The following is a 12,470-nucleotide window of genomic DNA, read 5'->3' on the forward strand; positions in this document are numbered from 1 at the left end:
GAGAGTTAGGATTCTTCCAGTTGAGCAAGATAAGTCCATGTGCCAATAGTGAAGTAAAGGCAATTACAGTTTGTTTGTCCTTCTCCACTCTAAGCCCATCTGGAAGTACACCAAACACAGCTGTTAAAGGATTAGGAGGGATTGTGACATTAAGGCTGTATGAAAGGCATTTAAAGATTTTATTCCAGAATGATGTTAATTTGGTGCACGCCCAAAACATGTGACCCAGTGAGGCTGGAACTTGATTGCAGCGTTCGCAAGTTGGATCTTGCCCTGGAAACATTTTGGACAATTTTAAGTAAGACAAATGTGCTCGATATATAATTTTGAGCTGAATAACTGTATGCTTTGCATACAATATCACATTTTCAATCTCCTCAATACAGGTCAGGTTTATTGTGGCCTAAGTACATCCTGGAAGAAATGGGTACACAATGACAACCAACCTGGACAGCATAAAAGTCAACTGCATGGCCCACTAATTTAATGTTGCCAATTAACCTAACATGCACACTTAGGAGGAACAGGAATGCATACATAACAAAAACATGCAGACACTACATGGACAATGAACATGTGTGAGTTTCGAACTCAAGATTGATGGATCCCATACTTAGCAGCATTCTGCCTGTGACAGTGTGGGCTGGCTGACCTGCTCCACACTCTCAGTTGATCTCAGTAGCCTCTTGAACCGGCACCATTGATAGTCATGACTAGGATGAGCTTGGCTGATGAGGACAAAACACACATATAGCAAGGGGTAGGTGCAAAAAAGAGTCAGCAGTGCTTTTATTAAAACAAAATCCAAACAGTGATCCAAAGTGTAGTGCAACTGTTCAATAAATAAATATATTTTCCACAAAAAAGTATGTGATATTGTAGTTTAAAAATCCATCTAAGAAATAATCCAGTTAAAATTAGGTTAAAACAATGCAGGAGTCTCCTTTAAAGTCCTCAGTCCCCAGTGCTTCCCTTTAAAAACCAACGCCATTCTGGCTTATCCTACTCGGACCGGTCAGCTCAGAGAGATGTCAACCAATAGGAGGAGACACCCTTCAGTCCTGGCCTTTGTCCCTGTTACTCAATCCATGCTCTGTGCCGCGCTCACCACTGCCATAGGGTTACACACAGTAAAATTGCACCATCCTCCCACTGCTGCTTATCATTGGCTCCACCCGGCGAGAGGACACTCCTGATCATGATGATCACTCATCCTCCCAAGCCTCCTCCTGATCGCTGGCTATACGCTACTTGCTGGGGCTCCATTCCTGTCTGCCTGCTTCTCTCTCTAAATGCTGGCTTATTCCCACTACTGTCTTTCCTTTTCCTTTCATTAACCTCCATTCTTTCTCTTGTTCTTTTCTTTCTTATGCCAGCTTGTTCGTAAAGGTATCTGTGGGTGTAGTGTCTCAAAGTGTGCACCATTCACATGCTCCCTTGAAGGAATTTCTTCCGGCTGCCTGCCTTCTCTCTTTCGTCTGCTCGCAGTGGCTCTCTCATGTTCCTGCCTTTCTCTCATTGCCTCTCCATTCTCTCTTTTCCTTGTTTTCCTTTTTTCTCCTAGCACTCGCACTTTCCTTTTAATATGTGGATCGTGGCACAGCTACAGCAATCAGCAGCTCCCAGCTCCAATTTGGGCCATGGGCGATCCTACACCTGTGCACTAAGTTCATGGCCACCTGCTCCTGCATCACGAACGCTACCACGCCCATCCAAAGATGTGACTGTAGAAAATAGATTTACTTAAAATGCTAATCCATCACACTTTACTACTCTGCCACTACGTCGCCCAATTTCCATTCATTTAAATAATTTTCTGTCAGCCTAATTTACATTAAGGAAGGTTGAACACAGGAAGTAAAATCCAAAATAACACATAAACACTGGACCCAAATTAACAAATTTTGCCTAAAGTAGTTTCTTGTCAGGGATGCCAGGGGCAACGACCCGGCTGAGACGCCGTGAGGGACCGGAAGAGGGTCAGAGCCCACCCTGGATCACGTGGGGGCCGCCTTCCTGATTGCTCTGGGGGCATGGAAGCTCCACCCTGTAGGGGCCCGTGGTCACCGCCAGGAGGCGCCCCAATGCCTTGGGGACCTGTTACCCCAGCATTTCCGCCACACCAGGAAGTGCTGGGGGGAAGATTTAGGACGGCACCTGGAGAGCTGCAGGGAGAACAGCCAGCACTTCCGCCACGCTGGGGCGTGGCCAGAGGAGGAATGCCGGGAACACCTGGGGCTCATCCGGGGACTGTTTAAAAGGGGCCATCTCCATTCATTCAGCACTAGAGTCGGGTGGAAGAAGGACAAGGCAAGAAAGGAGAGTGGAGGTGGCCCAAGAAGAAGGCATTTGTGGCCAGGACTGTGATTGTTGGGGTAATTGTGCACTAAATGGACTGGGTCTGAGTGACCGTATTATTGTAAATAGTTTGTAAATAAACGTGTGGTGGTGATTAAGAACATGTCCGCCTGTCTGTATCCGGGTTGAATCCACATTCTACATTCTCCAATTAAAACACTCTTCATCTTTGGCCAGGAAGTTGCCAATTATATCCTTGGAATTGGTTTTCAGAGACAAGACTAATTTCCCTTCTAGGGCAAAGAAGAATGCACTTTAACACAATAGCAAAGATAGAATCAAAGCTACCTGACTCCCTCTGAAATGACCTGAGCTCATTACCATGTAAAACCCTCTAGACTGCTTGCTCCCCATGAAGAACAGCACAATACCCACACTTTTTTGCAGTTCATTGATTGCACCTGGCATGTGTCATTCAGTGATTCTTTCAAGTTTGAGCTGAATCATTACCCACAAACAAGAAACACGATTCATGTTCATTTGATTGTCAAAGTGAATCAGTCCCTGAGTACGAGGTGCATGATTCTCATTCATTTGATTTGTAAACTCAATAACCTATAAATGACCATTCTCATTCTCTAACAAACTGTCTTATTTTAATCTAGTTTGTAATAATATGTGCCTTCAAACAGGTCATTTTCATACAATATAAATGATTGGCATGTTTAATATAGTTTGTTATATATAATCAAGTATGAATTATTTGATTATACAGTATGTTTGTGATGCAATTCATTTAGAGAATCGATTCAGTAAAGGAAATCGAAATGTCCATTATTAGTGGCCCACATTATACCCAATGCTACATCCCTAAAATGGATTTGGAAGGTTTAAAAATGGTTGGAAGTATAAAGTTTGCTTTTGTTCAATATGAGTATCGATAATAAAGGGAAAACAGAGCATGGCTTGTCTTATTTCAAATCGCACTAAATTGAAAGCACTTTGAACTTCTGCCTTTTTTATTTGAGAGATAAATTAAAATAACAAAAACTAAACTATTTATATTAACCACAAAAATACTTGCCAGTAAAAAGAATCCTATATTATACAGTAAATCATTAAATTCTCAAACCCACCTAATCCAATTCAGGACGGTGAGCGGCCTAAAGCTATTCCAGAACAATTGAGCGTAACACAGGGATGATTGCCAGACAGCTTGCCAGTCCATCAGGGTGCTGACTCAAAAATACATCCTAACACTTCCAGTAATGACTGGAAAATCTCAAGTCGTCAATCCACTTTACCAGCATGTTTCTGTGCAATGCCTGGGTGAACAATTTGAACAAAGGACCCTGGATCTATGAAACACCAGCGTTAATCGCTATGACACTAAAACTTACTCCCTGTCAATTATCCAATTACTTGTATTTCTCTTAAGTAGCAATTATGTAGATCTTTTTTAAAAAATATTCCTTTGGAAATAAGTGCTTGTTAAATGATTTATTTTATATGAAATGTAATTTTTCTTTCTACACAGAACAGTTTTTACATGTCATTCTAATTTCTTGTCTTTTTATAGTTTACACCTGATAGGCTGATTACATTCATGGCAGCTAATTTTAGCTTGGTCTAAAACAAGAATGTAAGTATTTTCATATAAAAGCAGCACCTCAGATATAAATGTGATTTTTTTTTTCTTATACACACAACTGATAGCTAAAACAATTAAGTACAGTATAATATATTTTTCTTTTTACTCCCCCTTCAGTATTTTGATTGAGCACTGTAATTTGTCCCATTATGTGGGAGTTTCAGTGGTGTATTTTATATTTGGGTTAAAAAATGTTTACACATTTTTTTCATAAACAGATGTAGTCAAGCCAAATCCCCATAATCATATTTAAATATTCATGCTCACATAAACACATTTTCATGAACATTCCCTTAAGATATTTTAATCTTAAAAGATGTCTACTATATGACTTATTATTAAGCTCAAAAAGGTCATTGAACTACATACATTACTGTATGTTACACCTATAATAGTTGTATTTTCCAAATATGCTTAAATAACACTCATAAATAATCATCCTTTTTAGAACCATTTGACAAGAAAACAAGATATAGAAATGAATATTTGCTTCTTAGAGATGTGTTACCAGCTTGATTTGCATAGCAAATTGACAATGAAGTGTTATAAAACAGCTGGTAGAAGATAAAACATGACTGAGTTAACAGACTGCCATTCACCTTGAAGGGTTCTTCATTCCACACAGTGCATTAAATTCTGTTTTCCTTTTGTGTACAAAATTCATACAAATATACAAATGTACAGTTTGAACTAAGAAGTTATTCAAATACAAGAACTTTTTTTGTTTAACACCTTATATGCATAATACATAATATTATTGTTGAATGTAATCATGTTTGATATGCAAAGACTTTCCGTTTTTTTCGTTTTCTTTTAATTAGGCACAGAATATTTTGCAGGGTTATTGACAATCATGAACACATTTTTACAATATTGGGTAAATTATTTATCCTGTTTGACATTTTGGGTTTGATTATAAAATAAATTTGCTTCCTATTGCTTCTAGTGATACTTGTTTACTCTGGAAAATGAATGTCTCTGTCAAGGATATGCTATAAGAAAATAAATTTCACACATGTCTAAAGTAGCATACAATATTTAAAAAAATTAAACAATACCTTTAAGCAATCACTTAAATCATGTTTTATATGTGCTGTACCCTTTCAGATTTCTTTTTTAAAATTTAATTATGCATACTCTTTTATTAATTTTTGTACACAACATGAATATGGTAAGGATAAACCACGCTCTTTAAAATAATGATCCTTTAATGGCATTTTATGGTTCTTTATTGGTCTGTGTGGTTCACCCATAGAACAAGGCACCATTGCATTCTGGGAAGGGTTCTTTGGTTATGAAATGTTTTCTTTGTGCTTTGAAAAACCTGATATGTTGAAAAAGAAAATGAAGTCTGTAATGTATGGTAGGCTACCTAGCAGGACACTAACAGATTAGGAAAACCTGGACTTAGCCTGTTTTATTGTGTGCAGTGAGAGTCTTTTTAAAATCATGAGCCATTGGTGTTTCATATGTTCGTGGGTGTTTACTGTATGGAGCCTGTTACAGATCTAAATAAAAAAAGCTTCATTCTGGAAACTTCATGTGGGTCTTTTGGGAACCAAAAAAATGTTTCCCCTATGGCATCACTCCGAAGAACTGCTATGGCACCTTTAGTTTTAAGAGTGCACCTGCTATACAATGCAGTAAAGTCATTGCCAATGAACTGAAGAAGACTCACTGTAGCATTAGTTCTCAATTTTCTCCACACTTACTGAACTGAGTGATTCATAGGATCATAGGATGAAATTAATAAGGGGACTAAACTGTAGCAATAAGATACAAAGTATTTATTTCACACTGGGTTCACACACTATTCTACATAGAAATACAATTTCTAGAGTTGACAATTGACCTTAACTTGTTATTTTTAACTATAGCTTATTACTCTAAGGGAAAAAAAATTCACAAAAGCACAGCAAACTATGTCATCGGTTCACTAAATTCCAAAGGTGCTCTACCTGACTGTAGGTGGTGTGTTTCCACAGGTGTCCTGCTGTAAATTCAGCTAGAAGGCAGTTTAGGAATTTGGCAAACCAGTGTTACGTTACAGCCACAGTTCTATCCTTGTTTATATGTTTTTTTCTGTGTTACATTTTTATTTTAAAAATATTATTGATTTTTTCTGTTATACAAGTATGCAGTGTGTATCAATTAAGATCTTGTTTATCATTTTTTTGTTTGTTTATGTATTAGGTTAGTTTTGTTGTGTCTGGTTGTCTAATATACAGCATGTTTCTTGTATTTTTAATGTGAAGTCTGGAGAGGTAGGGCAACCTGACACTACAGCTCTAAGACTGCTCCCTAGGGTATTTAAAAATAAGCTGTATTGATTGTAATAAAATTAATAAATAAAAATAAAAAAAAATAAAAAATAAGCTATAGATGAAATGGCAGTTTTGGCATTATATTTTTTGTTCTGTTATTATGATTGTCGATTTCTGCTTTTGTTATTGGATCCCTGGCTTTTAAACTTCTGGCTTTAATTCCAAGGTTTTTCCAAGCAGTACAAACAATATGGAATCAGAAGATGAATTCTAATTGTAGTAGGAAGCCAAGGTCACAACAAGAAGGATATGAATTAAATAAACATAGGCAGGAAATGATTAACAATCAAAGAATGATAAACATAACAAGAGAGTGAACATTGAAAATGTTACACAAAGCCCAATTCAAAACACAAGCTGTAAATCAATGTTGAAAAACAGAAGAAATGTGTAACAAGAGATATCATTAACAAATGTTATGGGTGTCTTGTCTTATGCATATTCTGTTGTACATTTAACAAGGGAACGATAAGATAATGACAATTGATACTTATTATTTTGTCCTATATAAGAATATATACTCTTTTTAGATGTAGATGTGTGCCAAAAACTTTTATTCTATTTAGCTATTTTTGGTACCTTTAGATATACAAAGCATATAGATGTGCTAAACATTATACTATTTTTCTCTATGCTGATAGGTGTAAAATGATTTTCTTTATAATTCTATTAGGAAAATAACCCAACTTATTTAATGATAGTACTTTTAAGAACAAACATAATTCATGAAGAAATGCATTGTAGGCAAGAAAGTGAAACATAAATAATGCTGGTAAATCTGAAGATATTACAATTCCAAGGTTTGGGTCATATGCTACAAGATAAACAAAAAGAAAAATGAAACTCTACATCAGTGCACAGAATTATTACAATGGGATGCCAGTTATCATCAACACATGCACCATACATACAGCACGTTGCCATACCCACTACACAACTTACAAACTGAAATCTCATTCAGCAAAGATCAGTAATCTTGAAAAACCCTAGAAGAATTTGAATTAGTAAATGAAATTATTTCAGAATATAGTGTGGAGCCATGAATCTCCGTTGTGAATCCTGAATAAAATCTAGATGCTAGACCAATAGTCCAAAATGTATTTTCTGCCCAACCAAACATGTATAATATACTGTGTAAATCATAGAGATGTACAGTATTTACTATTGATTTTTTCACTAAAATACAATAAGTAAATCAATTAAAAAGAGCACTGAATCAAAACCATTAACAATCAATTAAACCTTTAAAACATCAAGTTAAAATCAGAATTGGCCTTCTCTTAGTTCCTGCCCCCGGTATCCCCCTTTCATCCCCCTTGCTCTTACTTTAAGTCAGTCAATAGATGCAAGATGCCAATTAACTCAGTCTTCATTGACCCTGTCGTCCACTTCAACCGGTACCCGCCAAGAGTCCTTGGAACTTAAGTTATACCTGCCTTGCACTCTCCACCCTGCATGTTTTAACTTTCACTGCATTTTTATCACTATTTAATTAATATTGTTTTTATCAGTATGCTGCTGCTGGAGTATGTGAATTTCCCCTTGGGGGTTAAAAAGGTATCTATCTATCTATCTATCTATCTATCTATCTATCTATCTATCTCTGACATTTCCATCAGTCACTGAAGTGCCCTCAATCCCTCTAGTTCCTCTCACTTAGCAGGACTGAATCAGCTCCTCCCAGAATGGCACTCCTAGCTCTTTGACCCAGAGATACACCAGACCAGTCCGTTGTCTTTCTCTCTCACACACAATGGATACATTCCGATTTTAAATGACCCATCGAGCCACTAATGAGGGATAGCTGTGCTGATCTCTCTCTGTATGAGAAAACTAATTTAGCCTTATTCACAATAAATAATCCATATTCTTTCTCTTCTCCTCTAAACTTCTCAGACAAGTATTGTCCTTCTCATGACTGCAAATCACATGGGTGAAGCTTTAACCTGGACCCAGGAGTACTTCTAGTGCATCAGCATTGTTGTTAGGAAGCACTTCAGGGTCAGGTGGGACCTCTATATGACAGGGGAGCTGGTACGGTGTGAGTTGAGACCTACATCGATTGGACTTGTTTTTTTAGCACATCAATTGGTTTGAGGTCTGGGGAAGTTGGATGCCAAGTAAATACCTGAACTCTTTGCCATGTCCCCCACAACCTTTTCTGGGCAATTTTTGCCATGTGGGAATACCATTGCCATGATGGGGTATGTGCAGTCTGAAGCAATCTTTAGGTAGGTGATACATGTCAAAGTAACATCCACATGAATGTCCAGCAGAGCATTGCCCAGAGCATCACTTCGCCTCCACCGGCTTGCATTCTCCCTGTACTTCATCCTGCTGCCATCTCTTCCCCATTTAAATGACGCACATGCACCTGACCATCCACATAATCTAAAAAGAAAGCATAATTCATCTGACCAGGCCACCTTCTTCCATTACTCCTTAGTCCAGTTCTAACTCTCATGTACTTATTTTAGGTGCTTTCAACAATGGACATGGGTCAGCATGGGCTCACTGACCAGTCTGTGGCCACACAACCCCATATACGGCAAGCTGCAATGCACTGTGTATTCCAACACCTGTCTCTATGGCCAGCATTAAGTTTTTCAGCAATTTGCGTTACAGTAGTTCTTGTGTTGGATTGGACCAATTAGGCCAGCCTTCGTTCTCCTCCTGCTGGTTGTCCTTCCTTGGACCACTTTTAGTAGGTACTAACCACCACACACTGGGAACACCCCACAAGACCTTGGAGATGGAGAGCATTTTGGAGATGCTCTGAACCAGTCATCTAGCACTCACTATTTGGCCTTTGTCAAAGTTGCTTAGATCCTTACACTTTGCCATTTTCCTGCTTCCAACACAGCAAAACTATGACTGTTGTTTTTGTGATTGTTGTTTTACTTTTTTATAAAGAAAACAAATTTGTACCATGTGTTCTACGATTCTACCCACTGTTGTCAAATATATGAGGAGGATGACCTTTGTTCATCTGATAACTAGAGATACTGTTTAAGAGACATTTTCATGAACATATATTAAGTATATAAAATGAAGGACAGGACCAGGTGTAACTGAAAAAAATAGTATCCAATAATTTTTGCTTTACATTATTTTGTTAATCCTAATAAAAGATATTAATTAAAACTGGAACCGCATAATGCTCTTAATCTAAAAGCCAAGGGCTACTCAGAAATAGTGCAAATGTAGGGAACATCAGCATTGTTCAGTATATTATTTTAGTGTCTATATAGACATGAATTGCAAGGATGATCTTTTCCACTTTCCTCCTAGTCAGAACAAGATGCATCAACATTTTGATTAAAAACAGCTAGCCTCACATGGCTTTATATTCTTTGACAATGTTAAAAATATTATTTCTCTGAACTGTACAGGTAGAAGTTTTAATATAATAAAACAGTGACTGCAAATACACAATGTGAAAAAGTATATATTATATGTATAATGTAAAAAGAGAGAATTAGAATGTTGGTCTATGCACAAATTGAAAGCACAGGGTTAATGTAACAAACTATTCAAGCACACTTGCACACACTGATTTTATTTTTTTGTAAAACTCACGCATGATCAATATATTAAAAGTTTCCAAGGGAATATTTTCTTCAGGAGTCTGAACTCTACAGAGATCAATACATACAGAATTTTTTAGAGATAAAAAATGAAAGCAGTATATTTCAAATCTCATGAGTAACTAATATAATTTCAAATGGGACTTAATGACCTTTATCTATCAGTACGTGTATTATTTATCATCTAAGTGATGTACATATATGCAGAAAAAAACTCTTCAGAAACACACTGTCTACTGGGATACAGCTTGGTGGGAATTACGCATGCTTGTCAAATGAAGGCAACCTCTTCTGGTCAATGGAGTTTCAGATTATTAGTGATGTCTTTACATTGTCTTTAATCACTGGGCTTTTGTGGTTTCTTATAATAAGAAGTGATCGAAATCAATAATGACAATTTAAATTATATAATAAAAATAATGTAATAGACATAAAATGAACAAAAAATGAATGTATTAACATTCAATTTAATATACTCTAGACCATAGTGCATAGGATAATTACATCACTTTGGAAGAGTACAACAATTTACTATTACAATATTAAAAAAACAAGGTACAACTAAAAAAAAAAAATTTTTTTTCCAAATATATTGATGACTAGGCTGACCCGCCTTTTAAGGTGACCGACTTTTAAGCTGACCACTTCATAAGGCAATTCAATATGGAGATCAATTTGGTATTTTATACAAACTCATTAATTTGGTTATATTGCATTTGAGCGGTATTACTTTAATACTCGTAGTTTCTGTTATTTTTGTGATGAAATTTAAACTTTTTTTCTATATTGAGGTCTCCCTTTTGAACCCCCCTGATATTTATTACACGGTGTGGCATTTGTACTCCATCAACATTAATTATTTCCAGAGACATAATTTTGTCTATTTTTCCAGCGCATCGCGCACAAAAGCAAGGGAATGATGGGAGCACCAGAACTCTGCTCACATCATGTAGTAAGTCTGTGATAAGTGGAATACCGCTACACTTTCCACTCACGGGACAGAAGGACAAACCCGACCGCTTTTATATAGTAAGAAAGAAGAAGAAGATATCGCACAGTCTGAAGTAGAAAATCATCTTTTACCTAGAAAAACGAAACTACAAATCCCATCATGCATTGCAAAATGGACGGGGCGTGTGTGAAACTCCGCGCCTGCGTAGCACTCACGGGACGGAAGGACAATCCTGACCGCTTTTATATAGAAGGATGTAAAAGTAGCAGGACTGTTTTATATTGTCTTTCCGCTTGTTATTTTTGTTTTTTCCATCCTCCATTACAGAAAAAGAAGTTGCCATAGCCCATCACTTTTCTGTTTGATTACTGCATTATATTTTCCAATATACATTTTCATACGTAAGCACTTGCTGAAACATTTCAAATGCCTAAAGACCCAGTCACATTGCATGACTTTTCCAGTGACCACCAGTAATGTTTTCTGACATCTTTAATAACTCAGTCTAACCAATCTGTGGCTGAGGTTTGGTATTGTTTTTATGTTGTCTTTTCTTGATTTTATCTTTTGTTTTGTGCAATACTAGAGAACAAATGAGCACACAACTGGAAATACAATACATACAATGCAAGTATGAGGAATAATGAGTGCAGGGATTTTGGACCTCGCAAACAACAGGCAAGTTTGTGATCAAGACTGATAACCATTCCTCTTGAAGACTACATGTTCTATGACAGCTTCTAGAATCATTTATTTTATTTGGTTTGCTTAATAAATTCAACCAAAAAGGCTGAACACAAAATGTATTCATGAGAGATCAACAAGAAACCTACCAGATCTTTGAGGATGACCCTATATTTCTGAGGACTCTTCCTCTAAAGCCACAGGAGACACCTGTGGCTGCAGTTTTTTATTCCAGCCAGATTCCTAATCAGTGACAACACCTGATAGCACTGATCTCATTTAATTAGCTGGGATTATTTATCTTTTATTCTATATTCAGAAAAGCACAGCAGCATGATTTTTACATTTATAAGAAATATTTCTGTTTTTGCTATGGATTTAAATGCTTACCTCTCTTTTTATTATATCTTGCCCCTTCTCTGTGCCTTTTGCTTCCTTCATTGAATCTTAATAATGACAATTAAAAACAAGCAGAGCAGAAACCCAAGCAAACAACACTCAATCGTGAAAGGCTGCAACTACTTTTTCGTCAGCCCCACAAAGTATTAAATAACGGATTAATTAAACCATTAGAACACCTAGAAAAGTATTAAGAATGACAATCAAGACGAAAATACTGTTAAAAAGAAAAAAATACATATAACTGCTTAGTACATTTTAATACTTTTTTGTTTTTTTACCAAACTTAATTTTCTAATTTGTATATTGTTCCCAAAACTGGGAATCTGGGAAACAACAGTTCACTTTATTAGCCCAGAAGTCCAATTAAAAACAGAGGCTGGTTGGAACAAAAACCTGCAGCCACTGGAGTCCCCCAGGACTGAGTTTGAGAACCCCTGCTCTAAAGGTTCACTCCCTGGTTCCTATCTGCTGATGACTTTCATTTGCACTGGAATGGTGCGGTTCTGAGATCATCCGTGTCATTAAACACTTTGTATTTTCTTAGAATAGCCTCTCTGCTTAGCAGCACTAAC

Source organism: Polypterus senegalus, chromosome 9 (assembly GCF_016835505.1).
Source record: "Polypterus senegalus isolate Bchr_013 chromosome 9, ASM1683550v1, whole genome shotgun sequence".
In the NCBI taxonomy this organism is placed as follows: domain Eukaryota; kingdom Metazoa; phylum Chordata; class Cladistia; order Polypteriformes; family Polypteridae; genus Polypterus; species Polypterus senegalus.